The sequence below is a fragment of the Stegostoma tigrinum genome, chromosome 18, assembly GCF_030684315.1.
Source record: "Stegostoma tigrinum isolate sSteTig4 chromosome 18, sSteTig4.hap1, whole genome shotgun sequence".
In the NCBI taxonomy this organism is placed as follows: domain Eukaryota; kingdom Metazoa; phylum Chordata; class Chondrichthyes; order Orectolobiformes; family Stegostomatidae; genus Stegostoma; species Stegostoma tigrinum.
This window is the reverse complement of record NC_081371.1, coordinates 53,523,076-53,549,198: the sequence shown is the minus strand read 5'-3', so window position 1 is coordinate 53,549,198 and position 26,123 is coordinate 53,523,076. Positions and strand designations below refer to the sequence as shown.

At 44.4% G+C, this 26,123-nt stretch overlaps 1 protein-coding gene across 3 annotated transcripts in view; it reads right to left on the bottom strand.

Moving 5' to 3' along the window:
• Positions 1-26,123, bottom strand: part of LOC125460664 (chemokine-like protein TAFA-2) — a 270,791-nt gene that overhangs the window by 191,974 nt on the left and 52,694 nt on the right. For all 3 annotated transcript variants that reach the window (XR_007249305.2, XR_007249306.2, XM_048548345.2), the window contains exon 2: positions 8,025-8,116. The gene's annotated coding sequence lies outside the window, so the exon portion shown is untranslated. The remainder of the gene's footprint in view (positions 1-8,024; positions 8,117-26,123) is intronic.

Here is a 26,123-nt window from a genome sequence, read left to right as displayed (position 1 = left end):
TTTTACACATTAGTGGATTAATTGCTCTCCCTGAGAAGGTGTGCTGAAAGTTCATGGTAGGTGCGCAGAGAGCTAATTCAAATAAAGAACTATGAAACCACTACAGTCACGACTTTTGCTGCTGTTGCTGATCACTGCCAAGGTGGTGATAACACAGTGTGGAGCTGGAGGAACACAGTAGGCCAAGCAGCATCAGGAAAGCTGGCATTTCTGAAGAAGGGTCCCAACCCGAAACATCAAGTTTCCTGCTCTTCTAATGCTGCTTGGCCTGCTGTATTCATCCAGCTCTACACCTTGTTATCTCAGATTCTCCAGCATCTGCAGTTCCTGCGATCTCTCCCAACACGCATGACAGGTTCTAATTTGGCTTCCTTTCAGCAAAAATTGCGTGCAGGCCTTCAGGAAATGAAAGCTTTAGCATTAGTACCATGACTAAAACAATGCAACAATCATCGATTTTTTGACCCAGCGATCTCAACTAGAAATTTTTAATCTGCTTTGTCCTTCCAGTTGCCAAGGGTTTGGACGGCTGCCATGTGTTTTTCTGCTTGTGTTAAAGATATATCAATAAAGATGGCTTGTCAGGTATGCAAAGAGATCAATAAAAATTAACTTAATGATGGAAACAGCTTAGCAATAGTTTTAGTATAACAAAGAACAAAGAAATTTACAGCACAGGAACAGGCCTTTGGCCCTCCAAGCCTGCACCGATCCAGATCCTCTATCTAAACCTGTCGCCTATTTTCCAAGGATCTGTATCCCTCTGCTCCCTGCCCATTCACGTATCTGTCCAGATACATCTTCAATGATGCTATCGTGCCTGCCTCTATCACCTCCGCTGGCAACACGTTCCAGGGACCCACCACCCTCTGCGTAAAGAATTTTTCACGCATAATGCATGAATCATTAATATATGCTACAACTGAATATTATTGTCCCAAAAGAAACAATTGCAAATAAGGGTAACAGAGCCTGATAAATTTGGGTAAATTGTTTGTATAAGTGGATTGATGAAGGTCAGATCCTAGTTGTCTGTCTTAATGTGAAGATCGTAAGTTGCTCAGCTTCAAATGTTTGTTGTACTAACCTACCTTTTAGTGAAACACACATTAGAGGTCAGCCCTTGGAGGAAAACTTGGAACTGCATTTGGAAACAATAAAAGGGCCACTGCAGTGAATAACAATATATTTAATCAGCAACAGTAACACTGAAATGTTCTTCAAATAAGGGTTTAAAGAGCATAATTTAAAAAGCATTTTGTTAAGTGTAATTGGATGTTCTTTCAAATATGATGGCAAATTAAAAGCACAATTCATGCTGTAATATTGGAATTGCCACTGAGGAACAAGCATTCTCTCCAACAATGCATGTAGCAGAATGCACTTAAACCTCTGTGGGACGCATGATGATGAGGCCTGCTTGGTGGCTGGGATTTAAATTATTCATAAACTCTAATTCCTTTTTTCAGCCAAATTGCTCAGTGCACAGAAGCGACACAAAAAAATTGCTAATACAGGATATGAAATGGGATCTTTTTCTATTGTTAAAAAAAAATCAACGATTCTCCAGCTAAGACCACAGCACAGGACATCACTGAGGCTGAGAAGATTAAGAACAAAGATGTGATCACCCTGGACAGAATAAACATTTGTTAAAGGAGAGACTGAGGGAGGTTAGGGTATTGAGGGCTCTTGAGGGCCATGGATGGACAAAACCAGGAGATTGCACAGTGGATACTTGCTTTCAAGATGCGGAGACAGGCAACATTGGGAATTTATTCTTGATTGTCGCGAATATCCATCTGGTTCAACAGCATCCTTCAGGGAAGGAAATCTGCACTCTTTATCTGGTCTGGCCTATACATGACTTCAGGAACACAGCAAAATTAATGACTCTTAGCTGCTGATGTGAATTAGGCTAGCAAGCCACTCAGCTGAAGGGATGAGTAATAAATGCTGTGCCAGCCAGCAATACCTACATCCCATGAACAAATAAAAAATAATGGAGTTTAGAAGGAATGAGGAAGGAAATTTCAGAGACACAATTGCCGCAACAGTCTTGATAATGGGGAGGTTAGGAAATAGTCTGTTGGAGAAAGTTGATAGATGGATTATCAATTAGAATAAGTGCAGCCTCCTCTTCAGGAGGTCAGTTTTGTGCACCAATGCATGACAGCGTAAGTCGGTATTCAAATTTCCCACTGGCATCATCGGAAATAAAGGAAACCAATGTGCAGTAGATTCACCACCATTAATGTTACAGTATTGCAAAATGGCCCAATCTACTCTTGGGGGCTGAAAGAAGTGCTGGAAGGGCCTTGTTAGAGATGGGACCAGTGCTTTGACATTGAATGGGCTTCATCATCCTTTAAGCTGTATGCCATCATTGGACATCATCTTACTTGTCACTTGCAATATTTGGAGACATTTTTGGGGGGAATTACCCTGTCTCTGTAAATTCAGAAAGTCCTTTTTAAGAGGGTGGCCCTTGTTGATGGTGCAGGCTCCTTCCAATATTCAGTACCAGTGTTATCACCAAGAAAGGAATGCAGGGACAGACAGTCAATTGGCTGAATTTATGGCAGCAGATTAGGCCACAAGCCTACAATGAGGAAAGATATAAACTTTGTCACACATTATGGAGAAGCAGAAAGAGAAAAGTTTTGTTTCCATGTAGATTTCATGAATTCAGGATATTTCAAATACCTTGTATTTATATGTGGGATGTTGGCATTGCAGTCCAGACACTCATTGCCCATCCCTAATTGCCCAGAGGGCAGCTAGGAGTGAACCATATTGCTATAAGTCTGGAGTCACATGTAGGTCAGACCAGATAAAGATAGTAGTTTCTTTCCCTAAAGTGATTGTGAAAGGATGTCATTGTTGCAATGTCAAAAATATGGCAGCAAATCTGCACTCAGCAAGTTGCTTTGAATAACACGCTGAAAATAATGAGATAATGGTCAGATAATCTGTTTTTGACTATATTACTCGAGGAATAAATGATGTTGGCCAGCACTCTGGGGTAAACTGTTCTGCTCTTGTTCCGGGACAGATATGGCTTGGTTTAATATATCACCTGAAAGACACTGCTTCCAAGAATACCGTTACTATTACAATCAGAATGGGCCGACCAGAGTCTGCTCTGAAGGTAGGGCTTAACAAATTTGTAGATGAGCCTCAGAAGTCTGCTATGATATCACTGTAACTTCATGTTATCGTAGTTAGATTCTGTGCAGGTCAGACAACATTGCTTGAGCCGGGCTCTTCAGCCAGAGCTTGTCCGTTCTGCCAGTTTTCCTTCTTCTTTTTCTTCTCTCTTCTACTACTTGGTGTTTTTCCACCTGCTTCTCTACTGGCCTCCAGTTGACTCCTGGCCTGATGACTCCCGGCCTCAGTGCGGACACAACAAGGGGTCCTCCCAGCCTGGTGTAGCAGCCTCCCATGGTGAGCTCTCAACCCGGTGTGGCATCAACATGGTCACCCAGTCTTGAGGCAATACCAGAGCGATCTCCCACCCTCACAGCGAAGCTCAACATGGTCTGGAGCCAAGCACATGGTGTGGACTGGAGGCTAGGTGCCAGCGTGGTATGAGGTGGAAGACTACTGTTCTGGGCTCTGGACAATGCTGGACATTTTATTTCTCTTTTTTCTAAGATCTTGTAACTAAATAAGCTCTGCCTAGGTACCTTTGTACATAAGATGGTGCTCTAAGTGGTGGTGTATAAACTTTTCACTGTACTCATCTGAGTACATGTGACAATAAAGCTAATTCAATTCAATACAATTCTCTACCGGCTTACCATCAGGCACAGTATAATGAAAAACATAGCTTAACAGCTACTAAGAAATCTGGCCTGAAATTGTAAGAGGAACCCAGACTGTAAACCTTCGATTGCATTCTAATCACACGTACCCTATGAGGCAGAAAGACGCATGTGCATTCGACCAAAAATTATCAAGTGCTATGAAGACTTGTGAAAGTTATTATTATCTAAGAAAAGGATTTTAGTGTTCAGTTCTGTGAAGCTCTGACATTTCTTTCAAGACGGTCAGAATGTAATTTTGAGCACTGAATCCAAAACAACACTTACAACAATTCAGCTAAATGTCCAGCAAGTCACCTAGAGAGATAGTTGTTAAGGTATTTGCTAACTTGGGTTTTATGATAATCAGAGACAGCAAAGAGGGGCCAGAAGCAGGTTATGCAGGTGTAAGAGGTCCAAAACAGCAGAAATGCTGTTGTTCGTAGAATTATAAGATCATGCAGTACAAAAGGAGCTCTTTGGACGATTAAATCTTAACTATTTAGACAGTTTTCAAGCTGTCAGGGCTGGTGAGAAGTCCTGGGTTACTTAAAAATAAAAAAAAAGAAAGCTGCAGAAGCAAAAGGTTGTGGAGGTATCTGAGAGGAAGACATTTTACAATACTATTGAAGACTTGAGTTTAGGAAGCCCATGTTAAGCAATAAGTGAGCAGGATTAGCAGTTTGATTTCAAGTTGTTGGGAATAGGCATGACTGAATAAAATACCACTGAGAGAATGCACAGAAATTTGTAAATTGGAAACTAATTAAAGCTGAACAAAAGCTTTAGTTTGGAGATAGTGGTGACTTTCCACTGAGGCTTGACTGCATGTAAATGAATTGTTTGTTAAAATAGTTGAATCTTTCTTTCTCATGTTTGCAATGATATTGCTTGAACAGATGTTGTCTCAAGCAATACAGTGTGTGATTTTTTTCCAATTAATTTGTGCAATAAGTTAGTATGTTCTTTCGTTAAAAGAGCATTCATTGGCATCATCTTGTCCAGTGACTAATCCCCACAGTAACCAAAAAGCAAAATGTAACTTATGGTCTCCTAAGATGCTGCTTGGCCTGCTGTGTTTATCCAGCTCCACACTTTGTTATCCCTTTTGGCCTATTGAGTCAGGTTTCACTTTGGGATCTGACTTGTCTAGTATCACCATCATAAAACACCTTTCCTAACTAACTGCAAGGTTAGCCAAAAAATCAACAGGTTGAAAAAGGATTGATCATGTCAGATGGGAGAACTTCGGGTCTTCTGAAGAACTTCTGCTATATAAGAGCTAAGAATGGGCAAGGCTTATTAAGGACAAAGATAAATGTTGGCCTCAGAAATTTCCCTAGACACAACACCACTGTGTTAATGAAGGATAGGTAGGAGAATCATGCATGCACACAAGTCCACTGGAAAATTCCTATACGAGCCCAAAGAATCCAGCAAACCTGAGCTTCAACCTATTTTACCGGCCCCTTCTAAAGCATGGACCCCCAGGCACAAAAATGCAGGGTCACATTGTGAATTAGTTTCATACTCAATAATTTTCCTGTTTGCAACAACCCTACTTGAATGGAGATTAATCTGAACAAATGCCAGGTGATGTATTTTGGGAGATCTAATTCAGCCGGGAAGTATACAGCAAATGACACAATGCTTAGCATCAAGATACTGATGGATCTAGGCATACAATTCCACTGTTCCCTGAAAGTGGCAACTCAAGTGGATCAGGTGGTCAAGAAGTACATGGCAACGTGAAATGTGAGGAGGATGTTATGAGAATACAGGGTGACTTGGACGGGCTAGGTGAGTGGACGGATGCATGGCAGATGCAGTTTAATGTGGATAAATGTGTGGTTATCCACTTTGTTGCAAGAACAGGAAGGCAGAATACTATCTAAATGGAGTCAAGTTAGGTAAAGGGGAAGTTCAACGAGATCTAGGTGTTCTTGTACATCAGTCAATGAAAGCAAGTATGCAGGTACAGCAGGTAGTGAAGAAAGCTAATGGCATGCTGGCCTTCATAACAAGAGGAATTGAGTATAGGAGCAAAGAGGCCCTTCTGCAGCTGTACAGGGCCCTGGTGAGACCGCACCTGGAGTATTGTGTGCAGTTTTGGTCTCCAAATTTGAGGAAGGACATTCTTGCTATTGAGGGAGTGCAGCGTAGGTTCACGAGGTCAATTCCCGGAATGGCGTGACTATCATATGTTGAAAGATTGGAGCAACTGGGCTTGTATACACTTGAGTTTAGAAAGATGAGAGGGGATATGATTGAGATGTGTAAGATTATTAAGGGATTGGACACTCTGGAGGCAGGAAGCATGTTTCTGCTGATGGGTGAGTCCAGAACCAGAGGACACAGTTTAAAAATAAGGGGTAGGCCATTTGGAACAGAGTTGAGGAAAAACGTCTTCACCCAGAGAGTGGTGGATATATGGAATTCTCTGCCCCAGAAGGCAGTGGAGGCCAACTCTCTGGATACTTTCAAGAAAGAGATGGATAGAGCACTTAAAGATAGAGGAATCAAGGGTTATGGGGATAAGGCAGGAACAGGATACTGATTGTGGATGATCAGCCATGATCATAATGAATGATGGTGCTGGCTCGAAGGGCTGAATGGCCTACTCCAGCACCTATTGTCTATTGTCTATTGGCATGATTGTCTCCATGGATAAGGGCAAAATTGGCAAGTCATGTTGCAGCTGTATAGAACTTTAGCTTGGACACATTTGGTATATTGTGTGCTGTTCTGGTCAACACACTACCAGAAGGATGTAGAGGCTTTGGAAAGAGTACACAACTGATTTAGCAACATGTTGCCTGCTTTGGAGGGAATCAGCTATGAGAGGAGATTAGACACACCTGGCTTGTTTTCACTTGATTGTCGAAGGATAAGCAGCAATCTGATAGATGTTTACAAAATTATGAGAGGTCTGGATAGGGTGGATTGTCAGAATCTTTTACCTAGCGTAGACATGTCAATTACAAAAGGGCTTAGGCTTAAGGTAAAAGATGATAAGTTTGAAGATGTGAGAGGCAAGATTTTCACACAGAGGGTAGTAAGTGCCTGGAATGTACTGCCAGAGGAGGTGGTTGGGCAGATACATTAGTAATGTTTAAGAGACATCTTGACAGGTAAATGAATATACAGGGAATAGAGGCATACAGCCCTTATAGAGACAAAAGGATTTTAGTTTAAAAAGACATCATTGTGTAGGCACAGCCTTGGTAGGCCAAAGGGCCTGTTCCTATGCTGTACTGTTCTTTGTTCTTTATTCTTTGTTTAAAATTCTTAGATGGACAGATTGTAATTTGATTTTCAAGATTTCTCTCAATCTTGTCACATGAAAGTGTACGTTTTTTTAAACTGATTCACAGGTTGTGGTTATTGCTGGCGTAGCCAGTATTCGTTGCTAATCTGTCGTTGCCCAGAGGGCTGTGAAGAGCCAACAACATTGCTGCAGGTCTGGGGTCATGTGTAGGCCAGACGAGGTAAGGATGGCAGTTTCCTTCCCTGACGGACATTAGTGAACCATAGAGGTTTTGCTCCCTGACAATCAACAACGGTCATCATTAAATTCTTAATTCCAGATTTTCATGGAATTCTACTATGCTTGGATTACAAACCCAGGTTCCCAGAACATCACCTCGGTCTCTGGATTAATCGTCTAGCAATAATATCAGTAAGCCATTGCCTCCCCTTGATGTGCACCAGTCAAAAACAGGGATTTAATATTTTGTTGCATTTCAGAAAGATTTACTTAAAACTAAAATATTCTTTCTCCCCTATTCTGTCTTACTCTTTCCAGAACCATTCAATAGTTCAGCACTTGTACAGTATACACACAACTCATTATGATTCTCCCCTAGAGAATATTTGGTGTTTCCTCAGCCATAAGATTATCTCTACATCTAGTAAAAGAAAGGATTCCTTTTTGCACTGAAATGTTGATCGCGCCTGTCGGAGTTTATTTAGATAACAGACACTACAAAAATCCACCAATTATTTTATCCTTCTCAATTGATACGTATTATTTTCATTGTGGAGTAAATCAATTATCCTCTGTGAGTAAGTAGTGATTAAACAATACCGATACTTTATGAGGCAGCATTCGTAACAATCAACTGCACTGAGTGATTCCCGAACCTGTGCCAAGGCAAGTCCTATATAATTCCATTACATGTAGTTAGCTGCTGTAAAATACAAGAAAATTTATGGTACCTCTTCTTCAGGTTTCTGTATGATTTGTATGTTCATTCGCCACTCTCCGTAGAATTCTCTCCCAGGCAGCAGAAAGAAACACTGTGATGCATCTGCAAGGAAAGAAAAAAATAATTTACTGCATGTGCAATTTCAGAACATGTCACATTGCCCAGTTAACATCGAGAATATAGAAACTACAAGGGATTTGAGTCTTTCAGGTTGAATAGCTCCATGTATTTAAGAAGGATCTCAATACATGCAATGAGGAAGAAGAAAGTAGGGGTTTATGTTGAAGAATGAATAAAATAAAAGACAAAGTAGGATGAAAGAAGACTCATTCTGAACAAAGTGCACAGATTAGTTGGGATCTTTCTGTGCTGTTATTACTTTGTAAGTCAACATAATCCCTTAAAATCATGTGACGGCATTTATCCCATTTGATAAAAGCTTACTTATTGCAAACTGACCAGATGTCTTCTGTATTTTTATATTGGCAAGTCTTTTCACTCTTTCCTGCAATGTATATACTTCTGGCCGGTCAGCAATTATTGACCATCCTTAGCTGGCCCTTGCAAAAGTGCTGGTGACCTGCCTTTTGGAACAGCTTCAGTCCACATGCTTAGGTACACTTCCATAAGGCTATAAGATGTAGCAACAGAAGTAGGCCATTCAGTCCATCAAGACTGCCCGTCTATTCAATGTGATCATGGCAGATCCAATAATCCTCAACTCCAATAGTTTTGTGTCATCAACAAACTTGGCTCAGGAACATTAATGTCAATCATCCAAGTTATTAATAAACATCAGTTCAACTGCAATGCCGTGTGATGCAAACAGCAACGGTTCAATTCCCACACCAGCTGAGGTTGCCATGAAGTAGCCTCCTTCCCAACCTTTCCCCTTGCCTGAAGTATGATGACCCCCAGCAGTCTCTCTCTCTCTCTCTCTGTCTCTCTGAGAGAGCAGCCCAATGGTCTGATATGATTATGGAGACTTTTAATATACATTTTAAATAATTGAATTCCTAGCCCCGTGTGGCAAGCTATTAGCTACAGGTTGCCATTCTGAAAATACACCCTTTACCCTACTCTCTGTCTTCTGTAAGTTAGCAAACCCCTTGTCCATGCTAATAAATTACAGTAATATTATGGCCCATTACCTCAACGGGTAGCCTTTTGTGTGGTACCTTATTGAACAATGTTTGGAAATCCATATGCAGTGCATAAAATGGTTCCCCTTTCACTATCCTGATTGTTAGTTCCTCAAAGGACCATAATAAAATTGACAGGCATTATTTCCCATTCATAAGGCATGCTGACTCTGCTTCATTGCGTTACGTGTTTCTAAATGCTCTGTTATTACACCTTTTGTAATAGACTCTAACATCATTCCAATGACAGAGGTTACGATAATTTGCATATAATTGCCTATTTTATTTGGCTCCCTTCGTTTGTGAATAAAGGTATTACATTGGCAGTTTCCCAATCTTGAGACTCAACTGGAATCTAAGGATTCTTGGAAGATTACTGCCAGTGAATCCATTATCCTTGTGTTTATCTTCTTTAAAATCATAACATGTGACCCATCAGGTCTAGGGGCCTGTCAGTCTTCAGCTCTATTTGTTTCCCTATCACTATTTTTTTTCACTAGAGACAACTACTGTGTTTATTTGCAAACCAACCACCACCCCTTAGCCCCTTGATTGTAAAATGCTACTCATGTCCTCTCCTTGCAAACTGATGTAACGTATTTACACCTATAGTTATTAAAATAATTCCTCTGCCATTTCCTCATTCCCACTATTAATTCTCTAGCCTTGTTCTCTTAGTAGCATATGTTTATTTTGATCTCTCACTTCCTTTCCATATATTAAAAGAAGGTCTCACTGTTCATTTTTATATTACTTGCTAGTTTGTCCTCGCGTTTTATTTTTTGCCTCTTTATATAGTTTTGGTCATATTTTGTTGGCTTTTAAAACTTTTGTAAGGCTTTGGAATATCACTAACCTTTGCCACTACTTTTTTGTTTCAGTTAGATGCTGTACTTAATATCCTCAGTTAATATCCATGCTCAGTTTATCACCTTCCGAGAATTATTTTTCCTCACTCAGACATATCTTTGCTGTGTATGGAGGAGCTATCTTATGAGCAAAGGCTAAACAGCTTGGGACTGTACTCATTGGGATTTAGACAAATGTGAGGTGATCTCATTGAAAGATATTTGATTCTTAAGGGGTTGTCAGGGTAAATATTGAGAGCAAGTTTCCCTAGAACTTGTGTCCAGAGGTATCTCTGTCCCTTACCAAGAATTTTATTCCTTTTTGTCCTTGGTAACCCTTGGTGGGAACTCCTGCCGGTTCTCAGCTCTCATTTTGTATACAGTACACCCTGCTGCTGAAGCAGGAGGGGGCAGCCAATTTTAAATTGAGACGAGGAGCAATTGCTTCTCTCAAAGGATTGAGAGTTTTTGGAACTCCCTGCCACAAAGACCTGTGAGGGCAGGCTCCACGTACATATTTAAGTCTGAGACAGATAGATTCCTGTTGAGTAGGAAAATCACAGGGAAAATACAGGAAAGGGGACATAAGGAATGTCGGATCAGCCATGATCCTGTTGAATGGCAGAGTAATCTCGAGGGGCCGAATGGCCTACTTCTGTTCCTATTCTTGGTGTCTTCTTATGGTTTTATGGCGAGTCATGAACTATTTTCTTCAACATCTGCCATTCTTCCTCAAACTTTTTTTTTGGGAAACCCCTTTCTCTTTGTACAAATACTGAAATATTGAAGAGCTCTCAGCAGCATAAGAGAGAGAATAAGGGTCAAATAATTGGGATATTCTAGTATTAAGTAGATCATTATGAAATCTGACAATGTTTTACTGCTTTTGATTATAAATCACTTTAAATGTCACAAGATTGAGAAAAACGTAATCTAACAGCAATCTGTCTATCGAAGAATGTTCAGCAATGTTTGTGTGGACAGGAGAAGCAGTGAGTTTGAAATTAATTCACAGGGTGGTCCTGCATGTTCTGCTTGGGACCCGTGCTTTAGAAGGGACCTCAAAATAAGGTAAAGCTCACTTTTATTGGACTTATGTCTATGAATATTGCTGAACCTTCCCAGAAATTATATTCCATTTTGTCCTAGGTGGGAACTCCTCCCAGCTCTCAGCTCTGATTTTGTACATGAGACACACTGCTGCCACGGTACATCGGTGCTAGAGGAAGTGAATGGTTGAATTGATTTGAGGAGGGTGATCAAACTGACTGCCACAAATCGGGTGGTTTCAAGTGTTATCAAAGATGTATTCATAAATACAAGTGGACAACATCTCAACACAGTCTTGACATGTGCCTTTTGGTGGAAAGGCTCTGAAATATAAGGAGGTCGTTTAATCAGTTCGTTTAATGAGCTTTTCCAAAACATTAGCTCCCATTATCTTGCTATAAATATTTGATTTTGATTGATTGGGCACATTAAAAGTCAATCAATTTCTGTGAGTTTGAGCAGAGGAAGAACTATCATAATTAGGATGGGATAGAATAGCAACTTATTTTTACAAAAAAGAAGTGAGAAGTTTTATAAGTTGCCATACCATAGAAAAGAAAGATTACTGCAGCACACAAACCGTTACTGACCAGATCAATACAACAGAGGAACTGTCTGTATCCAAGTAACTACGGTATGGGAACTGCTAGCGATCAGATTACAGCAGTTCAGGATCTAACCAGATGTTGGCAACACAGGAACTGTCTGTTACTAGATCATTGCAACAGAGGAACTGTTACCAACCAGATTACTGCAACACAGAAACTGCCAGAGACCAGATTATTGCTGCACAGGAGCTGTTGCTGAACAGATTATTTAACACTGGAAATGTCACTGACCAGATTACTGCAGCACCAGAACTGTCAATGACCAGATTACTGCAAAATACAGAGATGACAGGCTAGTAGTATTATCACTAGACTATTAATCCTGAAATTCAGTTTATATTCTGAAGACCTAGTTCAAATCCCATTATGTCAGCTGATGGAATTTGAATTCTATAAAAAATATCTGGAATTAAGAATATACTGATGGCCATGAAACCATTTGATTTTTGGAGAAACCCATCTGGCTCACTAATCTCCTTCAGTGAAGGAAATCTGCCAGCTTTACCTAGTCTGGTTTACCTGAACCTCCAGACTCATAGCAATATGGTCAGCTCCCAACTGCTTTTGAGGCAATTAGGGATAGATAATAAATGCTGGCCTAGCCAGTGATACCACATCCTGTGAATTAATATTTTTAAAAACATAGGAAATATCACTGATGAGATCACTGCAGTTCTGGAACCATTACAGGCTGGATTACTGCAATGTGAGAACTGTCACAGGCTAGATTACTGCAGAACAGGGCAGTTCATCCAGCGATGACTGTACCGGCACTTCCTCATGCTCTCATAAGGAGCTTGAACAGTTTATCAACTTTACCAACACCTTTCACCGCAAACTCAAACTCACCTGGATCATCTCCGATACCTTCATCTCCTTCCTGGACCTCTCCATCTCCATCTCTGTACCCACCTCAAAATCAACATCTATTTCAAACCCACCGACTCCCACAGCTACCTAGACTACACCTTCTCTCTCACCCACTCTCCTGCAAGAATGCAATTCCATATTCCCAATTCTTCCACCTCCACCGCGTATGCTCCCAAGATGGGGCATTCCACTCCAGAATATCCCAGATAACCTCGTATTTCAAGGACAGCAACATCGCCCCTCCAGTGATCGAAAATGCTTTCAACCCCATCTCTTGCGTTTCCCTCACCTCTACCCTCACATCCCCTCTTGCCAACAAAAACAAAGGCAGAATCTCCTACATCCTCACATATCACCCCATCAACCTCCATATCCAAGGTATCATTCTCCGCCACTTCCGTCACCTGCAATCTGACCCCACAGCCAAAGATATATGTCCCTCCCACCCCTATATGTCTTTCACAGGGACTGCTCTCTCTGCAACTCCCTAGTCCACTCCACACTCGCCGCTAGCCCCACCACCTTTTCCTGCAACCGCAGAAAGTACAATACATGACACTACATCTCTCCCCTCGTCCATCAAAAGAACCTTCCACATCAGACAGAGGTACATCTGCACATCCGTCAATGTGGTCTACCGCATCCACTTCTCCCAGTGTGGCCTCCCTTACATCAGAGAGACCAAGCAGAGGCTCGGAGACTGCTTTGTAGAGCAGCTGCGCTCTGCTTGTGACAAACAACACATTCCAGTCTCAAACCATTTCAACTCCCCCTCCCACTCCCTGGGTGACATGTCCATCCTGGGCCTCCTCCAGTGTCACAGCAACGCCACCTAGAAACTGGAGGAGGAACACCTCATATTTAACCTTGGGAGCCGACAGCCCGCTGGCCCAAATGTAGATTTTAACAGTTTCAAAATCTCACTACCCGCAGCCTCATCTCATGAGCAACCCTCCCTCTCATCCCCACCTCCATGACCTGATACAACATGAAACAACCTGTGAATCTTCTCTCCCACCAATCCGCTTCTCCCACCTCACTGACCAATCCCCACCACTGCCTACTTTCACTCACCGATCACCATTTTACCTACATTCCACAGCTCCTCCCTGCCATTTCTGAAGAAGGGTCCAGAGCTGTCTCTGTTTATTTCTGAGCTCCATTCCCTCTCACCCCAACATGTCTGAAGAAGGGTCCCAACCCAGAATGATAACTTTCCTGCTGCAATGATGCTGCCTGGCCTGCTCTCTTCATCCAAATCCACACTGGGTTAAATCTTAGGCTCTGTGACAAGATTTCTGAAGCGTGGAAACTGTCGTGGAAACAGTTTACTACAGAACAGGAGCTATCAGTGAGCGCATAACTGCAGCGTAGAATTTGTCATTGTCCAGATCACTACATTAGAGGAGCTATCGCAGATCAGATCACTAAAAAATTGGTCACTGTTGGTGTGCAGGATAGAGCAACACAGAAGAAGTCACTGACAGACTACTGCAGCGCAGGAACTGTCAATGACCAGATTACACCAACACGGGAACTGTCACTGGCCAGATTACACCAAAACGGGGAACTGTCACCGATCAGATTACTCCAAGTCAGGAACTGTAACTGAGCAGATTACTCCAAAACAGGAAGTGTCACTGCTCAGATTACTCCAACAGTGGAACTGTCAGTGACCAGATTACACCAAAACTGGAACTGTCACTGACCAGATTAAACCAACACGGGAGCTGTCACTGACCAGATTACACCAAAACTGGAACTGTCACTGACCAGATTAAACCAACACGGGAGCTGTCACTGACCAGATTACTCCAGCACAGGAACTGTCAGTGACCAGATTACACCAACAAAGGAACTGTCACTGACCAGATTACACCAACACAGGGTCTGTCACTGACCAGATTCCACCAACAAAGGAGCTGTAACTGACCAGATTACACCAACACAGGAACAGTCAGAGACCAGATCACACCAACACGGGAACTGTCACTGGCCAGATCACTCCAACACAGGATCTGACAGTGGCCAGATTACACCAAAACTGGAACTGTCACTGAACAGATTACACCAACACATGGACTGTAAGTGACCAGATTACTCCAGCACAGGGACTGTCACTGACCAGATTACACCAACACGGGAACTGTCACTGACCAGATTACTCCAACAGTGGAACTGTCAGTGACCAGATCACACCAACACAGGGACTGTCAGTGACCAGATTACTCCAACACAGGATCTGTCAGTGACCATATTGCACCAAAACTAGAACTGTCACTGACCATATTACACCAACACCGGGACTGTCAGTGACCAGATTACTCCAACAATGGAACTGTAAGTTACCAGATCACAGCAACACCGGGAATGTCAGTGACCAGTTCACACCAACGCGGGGAACTATCACTGATGAGATTACTCCAACACAGGAACTGTCAGTGAACAGATTATACCAACAGGGAAACTGTCAGTGACCAGATTACTCCAACACAGGGACTGTCAGTGACCTGATTCCACCAACACGGGAACTGTAACTGACCAGATCACACCAACACGGGAACTGTCACTGACCAGATTACTCCAGCACAGGGACTGTCAGTGACCACATTACACCAACAAAGGAACTGTCACTGACCAGATTACACCAACACAGGGACTGTCACTGACCAGATTACACCAACACAGGAACTGTCACTGACCAGATTACACCAACACGGGAACTGTCAGTGAGCAGATTACTCCAACACATAAACTGTCACTGACCAGATCACACCAACACGGGATCTGATAATGGTCAGATTACTCCAACACAGGATCTGTCAGTGACCACATTGCACACAAAACTAGAACTGTCACTGAACAGATTACACCAACACGGGAACTGTCACCGATCAGATTACTCCAACTCAGGAACTGTCAGTGAGCAAATTACTCCAAAGCAGGAAATGTCACTGACCAGATTACTCCAACAGTGGAACTGTCACTGACCAGATCACACCAACACGGGGACTGTCAGTGACCAGATTACTCCAACACAGGATCTGTCAGTGACCAGATTGCACCAAAACTGGAACTGTCACTGACCAGATTACACCAACACGGGGACTGTCAGTGACCAGATTACTCCAACACAGGAACTGTCAGTGACCAGATTGCACCAAAACTGGAACTGTCACTGACCATATTACACCAACACGGGGACTTGTCAGTGACCAGATTAGTCCAACATAGGAACTGTCAGTGACCAGATCACACCAAAACGGGGAACAGTCACTGACCAGATTACTCCAACTCAGGAAGTGTCAGTGAGCAGATTACTACAAAACAGGAACTGTCACTGACCAGATTACTCCAACAATGGAACTGTAAATTACCAGATCACAGCAACACCGGGACTGTAAGTGATCAGTTCACACCAACGCGGGGAACTATCACTGATGAGATTACTCCAACACAGGAACTGTCATTGAACAGATTACACCAACACGGGAACTGTCAGTGACCAGATTACTGCAACACAGGGACTGTCAGTGACCAGATTCCACCAACACGGGAACTGTAACTGACCAGATTACACCAACACAGGAACAGTCAGAGACCAGATCACACCAACATGGGAACTGTCACTGGCCAGATCACTCCAACACAGGATCTGACAGTGGCCAGATGACACCAAAACTGGAACTGTCACTGACCATATTACACCAGCGCGGGGACTGTCAGGGACCAGATTACTCCAACAATGGAACTGTAAGTTGCCAGATCACAGCAACACCGGGAATGTCAGTGACCAGTTCACACCAACGCGGGGAACTATCACTGATGAGATTACTCCAACACAGGAATTGTCAGTGACCAGATCACACCAACACGGGGACTGTCAGTGACCAGATCACACCAACACGGGGACTGTCAGTGACCAGATTACTCCAATACAGGAACTGTCACTGACCAGATTACACCAAAACTGGAACTGTCACTGACCAGATTAAACCAACACGGGAGCTGTCACTGACCAGATTACTCCAGCACAGGAACTGTCAGTGACCAGATTACACCAACAAAGGAACTGTCACTGACCAGATTACACCAACACAGGGACTGTCAGTGACCAGATTACACCAACAAAGGAACTGTCACTGACCAGATTACACCAACACAGGGTCTGTCACTGACCAGATTCCACCAACAAAGGAGCTGTAACTGACCAGATTACACCAACACAGGAACAGTCAGAGACCAGATCACACCAACACGGGAACTGTCACTGGCCAGATCACTCCAACACAGGATCTGACAGTGGCCAGATTACACCAAAACTGGAACTGTCACTGAACAGATTACACCAACACATGGACTGTAAGTGACCAGATTACTCCAGCACAGGGACTGTCACTGACCAGATTACACCAACACGGGAACTGTCACTGACCAGATTACTCCAACAGTGGAACTGTCAGTGACCAGATCACACCAACACAGGGACTGTCAGTGACCAGATTACTCCAACACAGGATCTGTCAGTGACCAGATCACACCAAAACTAGAACTGTCACTGACCATATTACACCAACACCGGGACTGTCAGTGACCAGATTACTCCAACAATGGAACTGTAAGTTACCAGATCACAGCAACACCGGGAATGTCAGTGACCAGTTCACACCAACGCGGGGAACTATCACTGATGAGATTACTCCAACACAGGAACTGTCAGTGAACAGATTATACCAACAGGGAAACTGTCAGTGACCAGATTACTCCAACACAGGGACTGTCAGTGACCTGATTCCACCAACACGGGAACTGTAACTGACCAGATTACACCAACACAGGAACAGTCAGAGACCAGATCACACCAACACGGGAACTGTCACTGACCAGATTACTCCAGCACAGGGACTGTCAGTGACCACATTACACCAACAAAGGAACTGTCACTGACCAGATTACACCAACACAGGGACTGTCACTGACCAGATTACACCAACACAGGAACTGTCACTGACCAGATTACACCAACACGGGAACTGTCAGTGAGCAGATTACTCCAACACATAAACTGTCACTGACCAGATCACACCAACACGGGATCTGACAATGGTCAGATTACTCCAACACAGGATCTGTCAGTGACCACATTGCACACAAAACTAGAACTGACACTGAACAGATTACACCAACACGGGAACTGTCACCGATCAGATTACTCCAACTCAGGAACTGTCCATGAGCAAATTACTCCAAAGCAGGAAATGTCACTGACCAGATTACTCCAACAGTGGAACTGTCACTGACCAGATCACACCAACACGGGGACTGTCAGTGACCAGATTACTCCAACACAGGATCTGTCAGTGACCAGATTGCACCAAAACTGGAACTGTCACTGACCAGATTACACCAACACGGGGACTGTCAGTGACCAGATTACTCCAACACAGGATCTGTCAGTGACCAGATCACACCAAAACGGGGAACAGTCACTGACCATATTACACCAACACGGGGACTTGTCAGTGACCAGATTAGTCCAACATAGGAACTGTCAGTGACCAGATCACACCAAAACGGGGAACAGTCACTGACCAGATTACTCCAACTCAGGAAGTGTCAGTGAGCAGATTACTACAAAACAGGAACTGTCACTGACCAGATTACTCCAACAATGGAACTGTAAATTACCAGATCACAGCAACACCGGGACTGTAAGTGACCAGTTCACACCAACGCGGGGAACTATCACTGATGAGATTACTCCAACACAGGAACTGTCATTGAACAGATTACACCAACACAGGAACTGTCAGTGACCAGATTACTGCAACACAGGGACTGTCAGTGACCAGATTCCACCAACACGGGAACTGTAACTGACCAGATTACACCAACACAGGAACAGTCAGAGACCAGATCACACCAACATGGGAACTGTCACTGGCCAGATCACTCCAACACAGGATCTGACAGTGGCCAGATGACACCAAAACTGGAACTGTCACTGACCATATTACACCAGCACGGGGACTGTCAGTGACCAGATTACTCCAACAATGGAACTGTAAGTTGCCAGATCACAGCAACACCGGGAATGTCAGTGACCAGTTCACACCAACGCGGGGAACTATCACTGATGAGATTACTCCAACACAGGAATTGTCAGTGACCAGATCACACCAACACGGGGACTGTCAGTGACCAGATTACTCCAACACAGGATCTGTCAGTGACCAGATTGCACCAAAACTGGAACTGTCACTGACCATATTACACCAACACGGGGACTGTCAGTGACCAGATTACTCCAACAATGGAACTGTAAGTTACAGATCACAGCAACACTGGGAATGTCAGTGACCAGTTCACACCAACGCGGGGAACTATCACTGATGAGATTACTCCAACACAGGAACTGTCAGTGAACAGATTACACCAACAGGGGAACTGTCAGTGACCAGAGTACTCCAACACAGGGACTGTCAGTGACCTGATTCCACCAACACGGGAACTGTAACTGACCAGATTACACCAACACAGGAACAGTCAGAGACCAGATCACACCAACACGGGAACTGTCACTGGCCTGATCACTCCAACACAGGATCTGACAGTGGCCAGATTAAACTAACACGGGAACTGTCACTGTCCAGATTACACCAACACAGGGTCTGTCACTGACCAGATTACTCCAGCACAGGGACTGTCAGTGACCACATTACACCAACAAAGGAACTGTCACTGACCAGATTACACCAACACAGGGACTGTCACTGACCAGATTACACCAACACAGGAACTGTCACTGACCAGATTACACCAACACGGGAACTGTCACTGGCCAGATTACTCCAATACAGGAAATGTCAGTGAGCAGATTACTCCAACACAGCAATTGTCACTGACCAGATCACACCAACACGGGAACAGTCAGAGACCAGATCACACCAACACGGGAACTGTCACTGGCCAGATCACTCCAACACAGGATCTGACAGTGGCCAGATTACACCAAAACTGGAACTGTCACTGAACAGATTACACCAACACATGAACTGTAAGTGACCAGATTACTCCAGCACAGGGACTGTCAGTGACCAGATTACTCCAACACAGGATCTGTCAGTGACCAGATTGCACCAAAACTGGAACTGTCACTGACCATATTACACCAACACCGGGACTGTCAGTGACCAGATTACTCCAACAATGGAACTGTAAGTTACCAGATCACAGCAACACCGGGAATGTCAGTGACCAGTTCACACCAACGCGGGGAACTATCACTGATGAGATTACTCCAACACAGGAACTGTCAGTGAACAGATTATACCAACAGGGGAACTGTCAGTGACCAGATTACTCCAACACAGGGACTGTCAGTGACCTGATTCCACCAACACGGGAACTGTAACTGACCAGATTACACCAACACAGGAACAGTCAGAGACCAGATCACACCAACACGGGAACTGTCACTGACCAGATTACTCCAGCACAGGGACTGTCAGTGACCACATTACACCAACAAAGGAACTGTCACTGACCAGATTACACCAACACAGGGACTGTCACTGACCAGATTACACCAACACAGGAACTGTCACTGACCAGATTACACCAACACGGGAACTGTCAGTGAGCAGATTACTCCAACACATAAACTGTCACTGACCAGATCACACCAACACGGGATCTGATAATGGTCAGATTACTCCAACACAGGATCTGTCAGTGACCACATTGCACACAAAACTAGAACTGTCACTGAACAGATTACACCAACACGGGAACTGTCACCGATCAGATTACTCCAACTCAGGAACTGTCAGTGAGCAAATTACTCCAAAGCAGGAAATGTCACTGACCAGATTACTCCAACAGTGGAACTGTCACTGACCAGATCACACCAACACGGGGACTGTCAGTAACCAGATTACTCCAACACAGGATCTGTCAGTGACCAGATTGCACCAAAACTGGAACTGTCACTGACCAGATTACACCAACACGGGGACTGTCAGTGACCAGATTACTCCAACACAGGAACTGTCAGTGACCAGACTGCACCAAAACTGGAACTGTCACTGACCATATTACACCAACACGGGGACTTGTCAGTGACCAGATTAGTCCAACATAGGAACTGTCAGTGACCAGATCACACCAAAACGGGGAACAGTCACTGACAAGATTACTCCAACTCAGGAAGTGTCAGTGAGCAGATTACTACAAAACAGGAACTGTCACTGACCAGATTACTCCAACAATGGAACTGTAAATTACCAGATCACAGCAACACCGGGACTGTAAGTGATCAGTTCACACCAACGCGGGGAACTATCACTGATGAGATTACTCCAACACAGGAACTGTCATTGAACAGATTACACCAACACGGGAACTGTCAGTGACCAGATTACTGCAACACAGGGACTGTCAGTGACCAGATTCCACCAACACGGGAACTGTAACTGACCAGATTACACCAACACAGGAACAGTCAGAGACCAGATCACACCAACATGGGAACTGTCACTGGCCAGATCACTCCAACACAGGATCTGACAGTGGCCAGATGACACCAAAACTGGAACTGTCACTGACCATATTACACCAGCACGGGGACTGTCAGTGACCAGATTACTCCAACAATGGAACTGTAAGTTGCCAGATCACAGCAACACCAGGAATGTCAGTGACCAGTTCACACCAACGCGGGGAACTATCACTGATGAGATTACTCCAACACAGGAATTGTCAGTGACCAGATCACACCAACACGGGGACTGTCAGTGACCAGATTACTCCAACACAGGATCTGTCAGTGACCAGATTGCACCAAAACTGGAACTGTCACTGACCATATTACACCAACACGGGGACTGTCAGTGACCAGATTACTCCAACAATGGAACTGTAAGTTACAGATCACAGCAACACTGGGAATGTCAGTGACCAGTTCACACCAACACGGGGAACTATCACTGATGAGATTACTCCAACACAGGAACTGTCAGTGAACAGATTACACCAACAGGGGAACTGTCAGTGACCAGAGTACTCCAACACGGGAACTGTAACTGACCAGATTACACCAACACAGGAACAGTCAGAGACCAGATCACACCAACACGGGAACTGTCACTGGCCTGATCACTCCAACACAGGATCTGACAGTGGCCAGATTAAACTAACACGGGAACTGTCACTGTCCAGATTACACCAACACAGGGTCTGTCACTGACCAGATTATTCCAACAAAGGAACTGTCACTGACCAGATTACACCAACACAGGGACTGTCACTGACCAGATTACACCAACACAGGAACTGTCACTGACCAGATTACACCAACACGGGAACTGTCACTGGCCAGATTACTCCAATACAGGAAATGTCAGTGAGCAGATTACTCCAACACAGCAATTGTCACTGACCAGATCACACCAACACGGGAACAGTCAGAGACCAGATCACACCAACACGGGAACTGTCACTGGCCAGATCACTCCAACACAGGATCTGACAGTGGCCAGATTACACCAAAACTGGAACTGTCACTGAACAGATTACACCAACACATGAACTGTAAGTGACCAGATTACTCCAGCACAGGGACTGTCAGTGACCAGATTACTCCAACACAGGATCTGTCAGTGACCAGATTACACCAACACGGGAACTGTCAGTGACCAGATTACTCCAATACAGGAAATGTCAGTGAGCAGATTACTCCAACACATAAACTGTCACTGACCAGATTACACCAACACGGGGACTGTCAGTGACCAGATTACTCCAACACAGGATCTGTCAGTGAACAGATTACACCAACACGGGAACTGTCAGTGACCAGATTACACCAACACGTGGAACAGTCATTGACCAGATTACTCCAACACAGGAAATGTCACTGACCAGATTACACCAACACAGGGACAGTCACTGACCAGATTACTCCAACACAGCAATTGTCACTGACCAGATGACACCAACACAAGGACTGCCAGTGACCAGATGACACCAACACAAGGACTGCCAGTGACCAGATTACACCAACAGAGGGACTGTCACTGACCAGATCACACAAACACGGGAACTGTCAGTGACCAGATTACTCCAACAGAGGATCTGTCAGTTACCAGATTGCACCAAAACTGGAACTGTCAGTGACCAGATTACACCAACACGGGGACTGTCACTGACCAGATCACACCAACACGGGGACTGTCAGTGACCAGATTACTCCAACACGGGAACTGTCACTGACCAGGTTACACCAACACAGGGACTGTCATTGACCAGATTACACCAACACAGGGACTGCCACTGACCAGATTACTCCAACACAGGAACTGTCACTGTTCAGATTACTCCAAAGACAGAAAATGTCACTGACCAGATTACACCAACACAGTAACTGTCAGTGACCATATTACTCCAAAACAGGAACTGTCACTGACCGAATTACTCCAACAATGGAACTGTCAGTGACCAGATTACACCAACACGTGGAACAGTCATTGACCAGATTACTCCAACACAGGAAATGTCACTGACCAGATTACTCCAACACAGCAATTGTCACTGACCAGATGACACCAACACAAGGACTGTCACTGACCAGATTACACCAGCACGGGAACTATCTCTGACCAGATTACACCAAAACGGGAGCTGTCAGTGACGAAGTTACACCAACACGGGAACTGTCACTGACCAGATTACTCCAACACAGGATCTGACAGTGGCCAGATTACACCAACACAGGAACACTCAGAGACCAGATCACACCAACACGGGAACTGTCACTGGCCAGATCACTCCAACGCAGGATCTGACAGTGGCCAGATTACTCCAACACAGGATCTGTCAGTGACCAGATTGCACCAAAACTGGAACTGTCACTGACCATATTACACCAACACGGGGACTGTCAGTGACCAGATTACTCCAACAATGGAACTGTAAGTTACCAGATCACAGCAACCCCGGGAATGTCAGTGACCAGTTCACACCAACGCGGGGAACTATCACTGATGAGATTACTCCAACACAGGAACTGTCAGTGAACAGATTACACCAACACGGGAACTGTCAGTGACCAGATTACTCCAACACAGGGACTGTCAGTGACCAGATTCCACCAACACGGGAACTGTCACCGATCAGATTACTCCAACTCAGGAACTGTCAGTGAGCAAATTACTCCAAAACAGGAAATGTCACTGACCAGATTACTCCAACAGTGGAACTGTCACTGACCAGATCACACCAACACGGGGACTGTCACTGACCAGATTACTCCAATACAGGAAATGTCAGTGAGCAGATTACTCCAACACATAAACTGTCACTGACCAGATTACACCAACACGGGGACTGTTAGTGACCAGATTACTCCAACACAGGATCTGTCAGTGACCACATTGCACACAAAACTGGAACTGTCACTGACCATATTACACCAACACGGGGACTTGTCAGTGACCAGATTAGTCCAACATAGGAACTGTCAGTGACCAGATCACACCAAAACGGGGAACAGTCACTGACCAGATTACTCCAACTCAGGAAGTGTCAGTGAGCAGATTACTACAAAACAGGAACTGTCACTGACAGGATTAAAACAACACAGGGACTTTCAGTGACCAGATTACACCAAAACTGGAACTGTCACTGAGCAGATTACATCAACACAGGGACTGTCACTGACCGGATTACACCCACACAGGAACTGTCACTGACCAGATTACAGCAAGACAGGGAACTGTCAGTGACAAGACTGCAACAACTCGGGAATTGTCAGTGACCATATTACACCAACACAGGGACTGTCAGAGAACAGATTACTCCAACACAGGGGCTATCACTGACAAGATTACACCAACACAGGGACTGTCCTGAACCAGATTACACCAACAAGGGAACTGTCATTGACGAGATTACACTAATACAGGGACTGTCAGGGACCAGATTACTCAAACACAGGGACTGGCACTGACCAGATTACTCCAATACTGGGACAGCCAGTGACCAGATTACACCAACACAGGGACTGTCCTGAACCAGATTACACCAACAAAGGAACTGTCACTGACCAGATTACACCAACACAGGGACTGTCACCAACCAGATTACACCAACACGGGAACAGTCACTGTCCAGTTTACACCAACACAGGGACTGTCAGTGACCATATTACACCAACACAGGAACTGTCACTGACCAGATTACACCAACACAGGAACTGTCAGTGACCAGATTACTCCAAAACAGGAACTGTCACTGACCAGATTACAGCAACAATGGAACTGTCAGTGACCAGATTACACCAACACGGGGAGCAGTCACTGACCAGATTACTCCAACACAGGAAATGTCACTGACCAGATTACACCAACACAGGGACAGTCACTGACCAGATTACTCCAACACAGCAACTGTCACTGACCAGATGACACCAACACAAGGACTGTCACTGACCAGATCACACCAACACAGGGACTGTCCGCAACCAGATTACTCCAAAACAGGAACTGTCAGTGACCAGGTCACACCAACACAGGGACTGTCAGTGACCAAATTACACCAACAAAGGAACTGACACTGACCAGATTACACCAACACAGTAACTGTCAGTGACCAGATTACTCCAAAAAAGGAACTGTCACTGACCAGATTACTCCAACAATGGAACTGTCAGTGACCAGATTACACCAACACGTGGAACAGTCATTGACCAGATTACTCCAACACAGGAAATGTCACTGACCAGATTACACCAACACAGGGACAGTCACTGACCAGATTACTCCAACACAGCAATTGTCACTGACCAGATGACACCAACACAAGGACTGCCAGTGACCAGATTACACCAACAGAGGGACTGTCACTGACCAGATTACACCAACACAGGAAATGTCACTGACCAGATTACACCAACACAGGGACAGTCACTGACCAGATTACACCAACACAGGGACAGTCACTGACCAGATTACACCAACACAGCAATTGTCACTGACCAGATGACACCAACACAAGGACTGCCAGTGACCAGATTACACCAACAGAGGGACTGTCACTGACCAGATCACACCAACACGGGAACTGTCAGTGACCAGATTACTCCAACAGAGGATCTGTCAGTTACCAGATTGCACCAAAACTGGAACTGTCAGTGACCAGATTACACCAACACGGGGACTGTCACTGACCAGATCACACCAACACGGGGACTGTCAGTGACCAGATTACTCCAACACGGGAACTGTCACTGACCAGGTTACACCAACACAGGGACTGTCATTGACCAGATTACACCAACACAGGGACTGCCACTGACCAGATTACTCCAACACAGGAACTGTCACTGTTCAGATTACTCCAAAGACAGGAACTGTCACTTACCAGATTACACCTACACAGGGACTGTCAGTGAGCAGATTACTCCAAGACAGAAAATGTCACTGACCAGATTACACCAACACAGTAACTGTCAGTGACCAGATTACTCCAAAACAGGAACTGTCACTGACCAGATTACACCAACACAGGGACAGTTACTGACCAGATTACACCA